Genomic DNA, 12,190 nt, shown 5'->3' on the forward strand with positions numbered 1-12,190 from the left:
CAGGAAGTTGATCACATTTTGTATGCTTTGTCACAGCAATGAGTTATTAAATGTTTTTTTAACATTGGGATTATGACAAATGTTCTATAACTCAGCCAACTGTAATGTTATGCATTTTTCACAGAAAGAAATGAGCAAATAAGCATCTTTAACTCTTTATTGCACCACTGAGTACATTTCCCATTTTAGATTTTAATGAAATTTGCATAACAAGTCGCCTCTGAGTATAGAAAGCTGTGAGAACAGGTTAACTGAATTATGAATATCTGTGAAAATTGATGGTTCACTTTTAATTATTTTGATTCTGTAGGTTTAGAAAATGTTGATAATGATACATGAGCAGGTGTCGATCCAGATCTTCAAACAAGCATTGAATATTTGTTTATGTCTGTGCATCTGCAGAGCATATCATTAAAGGGTGTATGTGTGTGCACAGTACTTGCTCATTGTACGCATATTAATATTTGTGCAGTGTGAATATATGTATCCATATGGTTCTGCCATGATCAACAGCATACTGAGACAGAGGAAATATCCAACACTTTCCATCATTCCCTTGAAAATATTATTGTTATTTTATGTTATTCATGCTATATTTATATATTTCTGGAAACATGAGATGGTTTATACTTGTGTTACAGCTGGTCTTTAAAACTATATATGGAAAAACAAGGTACCATGTGGCGCTAGTGGTGCAGAGATGACAAAAGGGATAAATGAAAGCCAAATAGAGTAAATGTGAATACTGAGCATAATGTTTGCCTGCATAACTAGTTGCTATATAACAAATGTACTGCAATCAGCTAGTTAAATGGCTAACATAATGCTTTAAAATATTTGTTTGTACTGTAAGTAAAAATAGGCATCCTAGTCTTCTGTGTTAGGACATACCAGTATATTCCCTTGTGTTTCAGGAAGACTTTTCTTTTCAAAAAGCACTCACATCATCTGCCAAATGTCCAGAAAGACACATCTGCAACTCCCTCCTTAGACTGCTCCACCACTGCATCTCTTCAAATCTCTCTCTCTCTCTTGCTGATGGATGATTTGTTGTAGAGTGAGCTAAAAAAACAAAAAAAACAGCCACTTGCAATTCATCAGGCCTGGAATAATGAGCGGAGAACTACATTGATTTAGCCCGGGGCTTACAGCTCGAACATCTGGCCTGGTTGGCAGCCATAGTCAAGGCCTGCACTATTGGAAAGCATTCTTTGAAGGGTCCAGATGCAGAGAGAGGAGGATTGGTACAAATGCTACAGATGGAAATGCTGGAACAGATGATGTGGTGGGCGGTTCCTGCCACAATTGGCACAGGTAGCTTGTCTCTAACAGCTGGCACAGGTTAGGCATTCCTGGGAATTGGTACCACAAGGCAAATGTTCACACTGGCAGAGGTTGTGTGTGTGTGTGTGTGTGTGTGTGTGTGTGGGGGGGTGGGGGTCATTACAACACATTATTGCATATAACAGTTCAAATTAATGCACATATAAATAGTCAATTATATTCATTGCATACTCTTAAATATTTATACACTGTGTATCATATCAAACATTCAGGAAAAGCATTATGGTTAAAGTTTCAGAAAAACATTAACCCTTTCAGGAAATTACAATTCTTACCTGCTTTTCTGAAATGTCTGCTCTCTTTAGCCTACATTTTTTTTTTTTTTTTTTTTTTTTGTCTGATTATGACAGACTCACAGTCTTGCAAGGTATCTCATACTAAATTATTTTCAGCCAGGGCCAGCCCGTGGGTGTGTGTGGCACTAGGCGAAATCATGAAAACGGGCCCCCTGGTGTGAAAATTGTCATAAATTTAAAACATCCTAGAACCACTGCAAATGTGATGAGCAGATTTTGTTCTTTTTAATAGAAAGCACTAAAAAAGAAGCACTATACTGTATAGCTCCGTAGATTACAAATAACGTGTCCAATAGCTTTTTTTTCCCAACATGAAGATGTTTGGTTAAAATGTACATGCATGCATAAGAATATTTGCTGTGACAAGTCACCATTTTATCACCTTATTTTGATCACCTTTCAACTTTTTTCTAAAAGTGCAAATAAACCAGTGTTTCAGTTAAAATGAGGTCATGGAAACAGTAAGTATGATAATTACTGGGTAACATTTTACAACAAGGTTTGCATTAGGTATCATTCAAATTAATATTAACTAAGATTATTAAGTATTGTTCATTGTTAGTTCATATTAACTAATGTAGTTAACTAATGTTAACAAATACAACTATAAGCGTTACTCATTAAAGTAACAAAAAATAAGAAAATGCTGTTTAAAATAGTTGTAGATATTTTTAATAGTATAGGACACAACTGACAATGCTTGAAATTCCATTTCAGCAACCCACATATATGTAAATGTTTATTTAGAGCAACAAAATCACTGAAAACAATTTTTTGGCCAGAATGTGTGCAAAAGTGAATAAAAGTTAAAACATCAGGGAACATCAGGTAACTACAGCAATGTATAAATAAAATTGCCTATTTTAAATAGGGCCTATAAACACAACACCATGAAATATATTTGTAAACAAATGTAAAGAATATAAACACATACCTCTTAGAGTGCAGAGATCTTTGCAGATAGGATGGTTTGGTTATTTTCCACAGTCAAAGCTCATATGTTCACTCTATGTGAATTTTGAGCATCTTTATATCGACAGTGTCTGAATTCCTTCCCCAGCAGATTATTGCGAAAACATGAACAGCCCTAATGATTTGACAAGCTCTGTTTCTGCTATCCTTTACACAAAAGAAGCCTCAAAGACGCAAATAGCCACAAAGCAATATTTTGCAATAATAATATTAAGCAATAATACTTATTTCCTGAGTTTCTATCAGGCATGCGCATTATTCAGCATTATGTGCAATCTGTGTCTAATAATTAGGGCTGAAAATCGATTCCAACAATAACCGATTCTGAGGCATTGGGAATCGAGAATCGACTTGAAATGCTGGAATCGACTCCAAAGCTGGAGTCGATTACTTTCAGGGAAACCGGCTGATATTTTTAGACTGTATTTATTTCCTTGACCACTGAACTATTACACATTTCAGAAGCCTAGCTTAACTGCACTAAAACAATTTACAAAAGAATTATAAAATGACTGCATCTTAATGATCATTAACCTGACTCTGAGTCTTTTGTAGTCTGTCAACATCTGTAAATCTGCTCCATTTGCTCATCTGGTTTCGCAATCACACAAGCCCTTCAACATATCTGCTTTCCAGACCTGTATTGTTTGCTGGTATTTTACTTTGGATTAAAATCAAGTAACATGCCAAATGTGTGACAGTAAACTGGCAAACAATAACAAATTCCCTGATGTTACAACACAAGTCTGCGACAAGGAGATTGCAGAGTTCATTTAGCTTCCCAGATCACATCAACTAATTGGTATGTTACAGTTTAAATGATCAATGTGCCTCACTTATAAAAGTGAGAATGTAACGCTTCTCTACTCGTTCTGGACATTTTTACAGTGTTTTTTTTTTTTTTTCTTTTTTTCTTCCCCCTTTCTCCCCAATTTGGAATGCCTAGTTCCCAATGAGCTCTAAGTCCTTGTGGTGGCGTAGTGACTTGAAGAACTGCCTCTGTGTCTGAGACTGTCAATCTGTGCATCTTATCATGTGGCTTGTTGAGCGCATTACTGCAGAGACATAGCATGTGTGGAGGCCCATGCTATTCTCCGTGGCATCCATGCGCAACTCATCATGCTCCCCACCGAGAGCGAGAACCACACATTATAGCGACCATGAGGAGGTTACCCCATGTGACTCTACCCTCCCTAGCAACTGGGCCAATTTGGTTGCTTAGCAGACCTGGCTGGAGTCACTCAGCATGCCCTGGATTTGAACTCACGACTCCAGAGGTGGTAGTCAGTGTCTTTACTCGCTGAGCTACCCAGGCCCCCTATTTTTACAGTGTTTTAAAACCTTTTACACATATATATTTTTTAATTAGTGAACGGAACCGTTGTTTATATTGAAATGCTCCCTCACGCGCTTCAGTGGTCGAGTTCACGCAGATGTGAAATGCTGCACAACGTATAGTGCACGTTCAAGTCATATATCATTTCGGATGACTGTATGCATTGTTCCGCAAGTCCACCTAATTACCTGTCATTTCTTGACACTGCTTCAGTTCCCGCTCCGTTTTAAACCAACTAGGTTTAGTCTGGCGGTATTGAATGGCCACCTCCGACTTTGGAGCTGGCCAATCATAGTGAAGATTTTGGGGTGGCACCTGGGTTGGCCAATAGAGCAAACTTCCAGTGATTAAATCACTTATACTCTCTACTTTTCAAATAAGCTATAGTTTTTGTATGCAAAAAAACAACAAACAATTTTTAAAACAAAATGATTAATTAAAAACTAAGAGCTGCATCAATGCCATATCCACCCCCCCCACCACTCACCCCCCCCCCACCCCCCCCCACCCCATCTATGGCAAGGCGGGCCAAATCAAAGGTCATCACATGCCAACTTTGGCCCGTGGGCCCTAGTTTGGTCACTTCTGATGTAGATACTTCATGCTTACATTCGCCACATCGCTTCCCATACTTATTGGTTGTGAATTGTTTTGTCGAATTCTTTCTTAAATTTTGTATAACCCCAAACTGAAATTAAAGTCAGAGTTTCTTCACGCATCCAGTATCGCTTCCTCGCCGCCATGTTGAACATGTGAGTCAGATATGTGTCTGACCATGTGAGAAGCTAATTTCCCAAAACTCTCTCGTCCCCGTGATTTAATTGTCATCCGAACACATGAGTTTTATCACAGAGGAGCCATGCAAATTTACTTTTACAGATGTCACCCTGAGACTTGAGACAATCAGGTCATTACTCAGTTTAGACTAAATGTGTAGTTACTGCATTTAGCCTTTGCAGGGAATTACACTATAAAAGGTGGTAATGTGGAACTGTTACCTCAAGGATTTATTTCTACATGATGTAACCATTATAAATTACTTTTGTTGGTGTAACCTAATAAAATTAATTTAGTCAAGGTGAATAATATTTTGCATTGGAATAAAACCAGTTAAATTAGATGTTATGACTTTAAGCACATTTTTAAGTTACCTGACAAAAACTTTTTACAGTTTATACTTTGAATATGATGTAATTAGTAAACTATTTTTTTCTATTTTAAAAAAAAAAAAAAAATGCTCAACTCCATTGAGTATCCTGTAACTCTATTATAAACAAAATCAAAGACACACTTATACCTATACGATTTAAATTATTGCGTCAAGTATTGTGTTGTTTCTTCACCTCAAAAATCGTATTGAATATTGCTAAATCAGCCTCACTAAAAATAGGTTACACCAGCAAGAAAATAAACTTTAGGGGTTAGATGAGATGAGGTATAGATACTTAGGGTAACAACTACATCTTACCACCTTATACAGTACACTTACAAAAAGTTAACTTATATAATTTTTTTTTACAGCCATCCATTTGAATTCATAGACAGAGAACAATAACAGATTGGGGGGGGGCTGAATCTGAGACTGTGAATATGGTGAATGGTCTTGCCCAGATGTATGTGTCTGGACTGCTCAGACTGGCACAAAGCTGGCCACTGCTCACTGATGGACATCTGGATAGCAAACTGGTTAATGGTGCCTCCAAGCCAAAAGGTAGTCAGCCATCTCTTCTCCCAGCAATGCAAGAGCTGCCACGCATCTGTGTTCCACCTACCCTAGGAAAACATCCCCCTACAGGCCTGAGAAAAAGCTGGAGTCCAAAACCAGGACTCTGGAGGGAGGCATTTCAGGATGTGGGTTTTAAGACCATGTTATAAAGATAAAGAAATACAAGATGGTGCCAAATGAACATTGGCCTGCTTTAAGATTTGGACATAATATGCAGAGTGAATATTTGTACATGAGTTTTGAAGGGTTGCTGGAAATACCAATGGCATATAGAGCACCCCACACTGCTCCAGATTCAATTATAGGCAGATGTGATTAGACAAGCAAATGTGAATGTGTATCAGACCTTGAAATCATAACCCAACGCATATTAATAGCCTAGACCTACAGCAATATTTATTACACTGTTTTCAGATATGATCCACTCCAAGAGCAATAACTCGATCTCGATTGCTGTCATCAGAACTTGTGTATGCATGTAAATAGGAATTGTTTGATAGAGAGAAGTATTGTGGATTTCAACTTTTTTTTTTTTTTTTTTTTGTGGCCCAATCTTCACCATCTGTGGATAAACAAGTTAAACACACAGCAGTTTCCCCTGATGCCTGAACCCCAGAGGATGTGCCCTCCCCCAAAACAGATGCAGCACCTCCAGAGGCTTCGGGTGAGCTGTGGGAAAGAACAGCTGTTCTCCTGCCTAATAAGAGGGTTGCAAGTGAGACAGGTAGGTCATTAATTATTTACTTGAAATGTTATCGTTCTTAGCTTCTGTTAAAAATATCACTGGATCCTACGAGCTGCAGGAAGCGACTTTAGGGTACGTTCATTACACTTAACTATGTATTATGAATAGGAGGCTGCAATTCATAAATTGTGTTGGCAGATTATGGAGTATGAGCCCTTGATTTGCCATCACCAAGTTTGCTAATATCATGATGTATAATATTTTTTCCACTTATTAGAAAAGAGACGGGGGTCTCTCTTCTCTTAAAGAAATCTGGCAATCTCCAAAACAAAAAATATGCATATTTATTATTATTACATACTGTATATGCTTTCTTATGTTTTATGTATTGTTTTTGATGTCTGGGGTTCAATCATTTTGAGATTAACCCTCTGATAGTGTCCACTACAGTGATCAGATTTTTACAAGCCATTTTTAACCAATCAGGGTGTGATGTTATGCTGCGTTCCATTCAACTCGGAATGTCGGAATTTCCATCTTCCCACTGGGAGAAGTGCAATGGTACGCCTCTTGAAGTCAAATTTCCAAATTGGAAAACTTGCTCAGAAATCCTAAACTCCGATTTTCCCGAGATGCAGGTGTGTGACATCACACAAGCATGTCGGCCCCCAGGGAGATATACAAAGTTAATGATAAATGTCTAAATTTTTTAAATATTATCCATTAGCGAGTCAAAGCTCCGAAATTACATGATAGTAACACCCATTTGGTAAACATTTGCAGAGATACAGTAGGTGTTCAAAATATGGCAAATTATACTGTCTTTTGATAATCGTACACCTGCATAACAAATGCTAGCACTGCAGCACTGTATATCAATTTGATTGTGTAACGGTAGTCAGCTGGTACGTGCTGTGCGGTTTGTGTAAACCTCACTCCCCTGGCCTCAAGAGGCACACTAGTGACTGATGCTAGAAGCTTTAGACTCCTTGTTAGTGTGCCCGCCTCCCATTCCAGAGACGCTGGTTCAAATCCTGCTCAGAGCATGTTGAGCAGGACTCGTGACAGTTGCTAGGAGACATCTCTGGTAACAATCACACTTGCTAAGCTAACAGAAGGGTTGCAGTGTTGTTTGCTTATACGTCATCTTCCGAGCATCAAGCAATGGAATGCCTTTATGGTTGGAGATCAGAGATATCAAGTAGGAATTTTCCACTTTCGGCTTTGCATGGAACGCAGCATGACATCCAAACCACCATGGGTGATGACCTTTGACCCTTACCAATAATTCCAAATGACTGTCCTCTTTATATGTCATTGGAATTTATTTATTTTTTTACGTATGACAACATAAGTAAAAAAAGGAGCTATCTCTACCTGATCTAACTCTTACAAATGACCCACTATACACAATGCATTTACAATATTCTGTAAACTATGCACTCAGCCATGTAGTGTATGAATGTTTATTAATTTATTATTTTTATTATAAGCGTCCAACATTCCAGACTCCTTTTTGACTGCTGAAGAAGTGCATCATCCATGTACTCATAGTACTCTTCTTTTTTTTTATGTATTTTCAGTGTTAACATACTAATTACGCAGTAAGACTTTTCACTTTTACAGCATTTATTAATCTTAGTTAATGTCAATTTCAGCATATACTAATACATTTTTTAAATCAAAAGTTGTGTTTGTTAATATTAGTTAATGCACTATGAACTAAGATGAACTAACAATGAACAATTGTTTTTTTATTAACCAACATTAACAAAGATTAATAAATGATGTAAACAATGTATTGTTCATTGTTTGTTCATAATAACTGAGACATTAACTAATGTTAACGAATGGAACCTTATTGTAAAGTGTTACCAATTACGCTATTAACACTACAAAATGACGTAGAAAAGTGCAGAAGTGTGCATTTTGGGATGCACCAAGTCAGAATTTTCCACTTCCGACTTTGGATGGAATGCAGCATTACATCCAAACCACCATGGATGATGATCTTGCAAAACCTGTTATCTTAAGAAGCCATTTCTACCTCATCTAAACCTTACAAATAGTTTTGATGGTGTATCCTAATGTATTCAGGTTGATTCAGTGATGTTAGTTAATATTTTTTACTTGAATAAAACCAGTTAATTTAAATGTTATCACATGAAGCACATCTTTTGTGCTAAAAATGTTTTATTCAGTGTATTGGAATATTTGCTACCATACTTAACTGCAGTGGACAAATGAGTAACTCTTAAAATGTGAAATTTTGGGAAAAATGAAAATATAGAAATTAAAATATTTTTATTTTAAAGTAAAGTTTAAGGCATTTTTGTTCCTTTGTGATTTAATAACTAATGCATCGGAGGGTTAAAAAGAGTTATTTCGACTGGAAAAAGTATACCGACTTTACCCAACTTTTTGAGTGCAAATAAAAACTTGACATAGTTATGATTTATTTTGTCATGCTCTGCACATTTGTACTTCAGCACAGAGCCATAGTCCTTTTCCAGCTGTGTTATTTATCACACAGCATTAACCTTCATTTATCAGCATGTTTTCACCAGTTAAAGATGAATTCCTCCATATGGCTGGGTGCTTCATAAAATGCTAATTATTATGAGGTATAATAATTTTGAGGCTGCTGTGTGCACTGGGTGATGTGCTGCTGCAGCGTCCCAAGAGAGGAGAAAAGAGACTGAGCTCCAGATAAACAATCCCACTGTTCTCCTGAGACTGTGTGATCGCCCATCTGATGATAGGGCTTCATCTCTCCAGCTCTTCCTCTCCTCTGGGAGCAAGTTTCTCTGTTGTTGCCTGTCTGTGCTGGGTGTCGAGTAAGGTGACATTCCCAGACTGATGTTTCATCGTGCCACTGCTGCAGATGTGATATTGGGTTTATATTTGTTTGTGTATGTGCGACCATACCTTACCACTAGTTCTGGTAGATCAGTAAGTAAAGTTTCCTTGCCCTCCTGGGATCCTAGCATCATGTCATTCATGTATAGGAGGTAGCTGTCCAGTTCTTCATATTCATAAGCTAGTCTTAAACTAGATATTATGATGGTTTTTGGGTTCCTTTCTGAGAACAGAACTTACTGTTATATCTCCTTGAGAAAACCTTCCTTTTGAATGCACAGTGCATCACAAAAGCCAACTATTTCTTCCAGTTCCAGCTGTGATTGCAAGCTCCCATATTTTAATCAGATTTGTTTAAAAGTAATGTTTTCAATCACTGCACTGACATACACACACAAATATGCACATATGGCTACCAGCACTGAAATAATACGATACTTACAGTAGGTGCAAAGAAAATGGATATACAACACAATGGTCCTAATAAAATGCCAGTTGTGGTCATCTGCTGTTGTAGCCCATCTGCCTCAAGGTTCGATGTGTTGTGCATTCTGAGATGCTATTCTGCTCACTACAATTGTACAGAGTAGTTATCTGAGTTACCGTAGCCTTTCTGTCAGCTCGAACCTGTCTGGCTATTCTCCATTGAACTCTCTCATCAACAAGGCTTTTTGTCCACAGAACTGTCACTCACTGGATGTTTTTTTGTTTTTGGCACCATTCTGAGTAAACTCTAGAAACTGTTGTGTGTGAAAATCCCAGGAGATCAGCAGTCACAGAAATACTCAAACCAGCCCATCTGGCACAAACAATCATGCCACGGTCGAAATCACTGAGATCACATTCTCTCCCCCATTCTGATGGTTGATGTGACCAATAACTGAAGCTCCTGACCTGTGTCTGCATTATTTTATGCACTGCACGGCTACCACATGATTGGCTTATTAGATATTTGCATGAATAAGTAGGTGTACAGGTGTTCCTAATAAAGTGCTCAGTGAGTGTACATTCCTGTAAAATTCAACTGAATTGTCTGCTTGCAAATCTGCTTACAAAAGATAAAAAAAGCCTTATAGTTTCAGTCAGTCTTTGTTCATGACTCTTCAAAGGAAGGGAAGAACATATTTGCGTTACAAAACATCAGAAACTTTCATTATGGAAAAAGTATGCAATGAAAGTGAATGTTGAATGAGCAACAGACATTCTGCATAACCTGTCATTTTGTTTTCTACTGAATGCAGAAAGTCAGTTGGGTTTGAAACAACATAAGGATGAGTATATTATGACAGAATTTTCATTTTTGGGTCCTATTTATCCATTTCATACTACTAAGGGTTTGGTGCAGCTGTGTGGCTGGACATGAACATGGTTAATCCCATCAAAAATGTCAGAGTATAAACATCTGTTCATGCCCGTTTTATAGCACATGTCCACATTAAATTTCTTGCCTTCAGGCAACACTGATTAGCATAATTAGGAGGAGCATGTACAATAACTTGTACATAGCCACATACCTTATATTATTCCTTATTTTTCCTATCCTTACTTTAATATATGCATATTATAAACTGTAAAGTATGCGCAGTTATATGTGTGTTAGAATAAATTCAAAGCTTTAGCTACTATATTTAGGTTGGTGCAATAAAGCATGCACAAACATGGATTCTGTAGTGACCTCAAGAGGTGGGAATGCAGAAGTACCTGATTAGTCAATGTATATTCGGCAACTCTCCTAGCATAAGTCGTTATAGTCTATAAATACATAGATTGTGAATTCACATTTTCTAAATGAGTGTGCATTCATTTTTCAAGCATATGTAAGTAATAAGTATGAATACATAAACACTTGGAAGACTTCTTCCAAATTACGCTTCACACACTTGTGTGGAATAACCCTCATATTTAGAGTGTAAAATGTAATCATATCTCAAATAAAATTGATTGTATGCATTTTTATCTATTTTGACTAAATATTCAAATATTAATTTACTGATAAATGGAACAATGACTATTTATATGACTGTAATAATAAAATAAAATGACTTTTAATAGTCCTCTATCCTTCTTCGGGGCATTGCTCTATAGTTGCACAGTAGATGAGGCCTCACATCTTTGACTTAAGTCTGAACAGATGGAGAGAGTGCCAGTAAATAACATTTCAAATATCAGCCTTGCTTTTGCTGATGGCACAGCCATATTCAAGGGACTGTCATCTCCAAAAAACATTTGGGATCAAAAATGCTTATTATTATACTGGAGCGGAGAACTAACAACAGTTATGCTAATAGTTGCAACTATGAATCACATTTTTGCCATAAAAACTGTTTGGGGAGTGCTTTTTACTGCTTAATAAAGGTACTATGTGTACCTTGTGTACCAGAACAACATCTTTTGTTCTGAAATTATACATAACCATAGATTTATTGACTAAAAAATTCAGTATTTAGTAGGCTATAGTATTCATGCTTTCAGACTAATCAAAGATTAAAGGAAACCTTTTCTAAAGGGTTCACCAAGCATAAATACTTATTTAAGGTAACATGAGGGTGAGAGATGATGGTCAGATAACTCTGGTACAGAACAAGGAATACATTGTTGGGTGACGACGACATTGAAAACCATCACAAACGCGCCTCGACTCATTTGCCACATCAGCTTAATGAGGCCATTATTTGCATTATATTATAATGTTATTATGTCAAGATTCCAGCACCAGTAGGACAGTGGTTTGTTTTGAAATGTATTAGTAACGCCAATTAGTTTACTGGGACAAATGCAGCGCTGTGAGTGTGGGACCGGGGATGCTGATGGGTGGGCTGGCGTTTAGCAGCCAAATATGCCAAACACGTGACTGTATTCACAAGGTCCTGAGTGAACTTGGCGCATCTGTGGACCATTGCACATACTTAGCATTGCAAACATTCACCTGTTGACGCTTATGACACGCACTGTAGGCTATATGAAATATAATA

This window comes from Myxocyprinus asiaticus, chromosome 21 (assembly GCF_019703515.2).
Source record: "Myxocyprinus asiaticus isolate MX2 ecotype Aquarium Trade chromosome 21, UBuf_Myxa_2, whole genome shotgun sequence".
NCBI lineage: Eukaryota > Metazoa > Chordata > Actinopteri > Cypriniformes > Catostomidae > Myxocyprinus > Myxocyprinus asiaticus.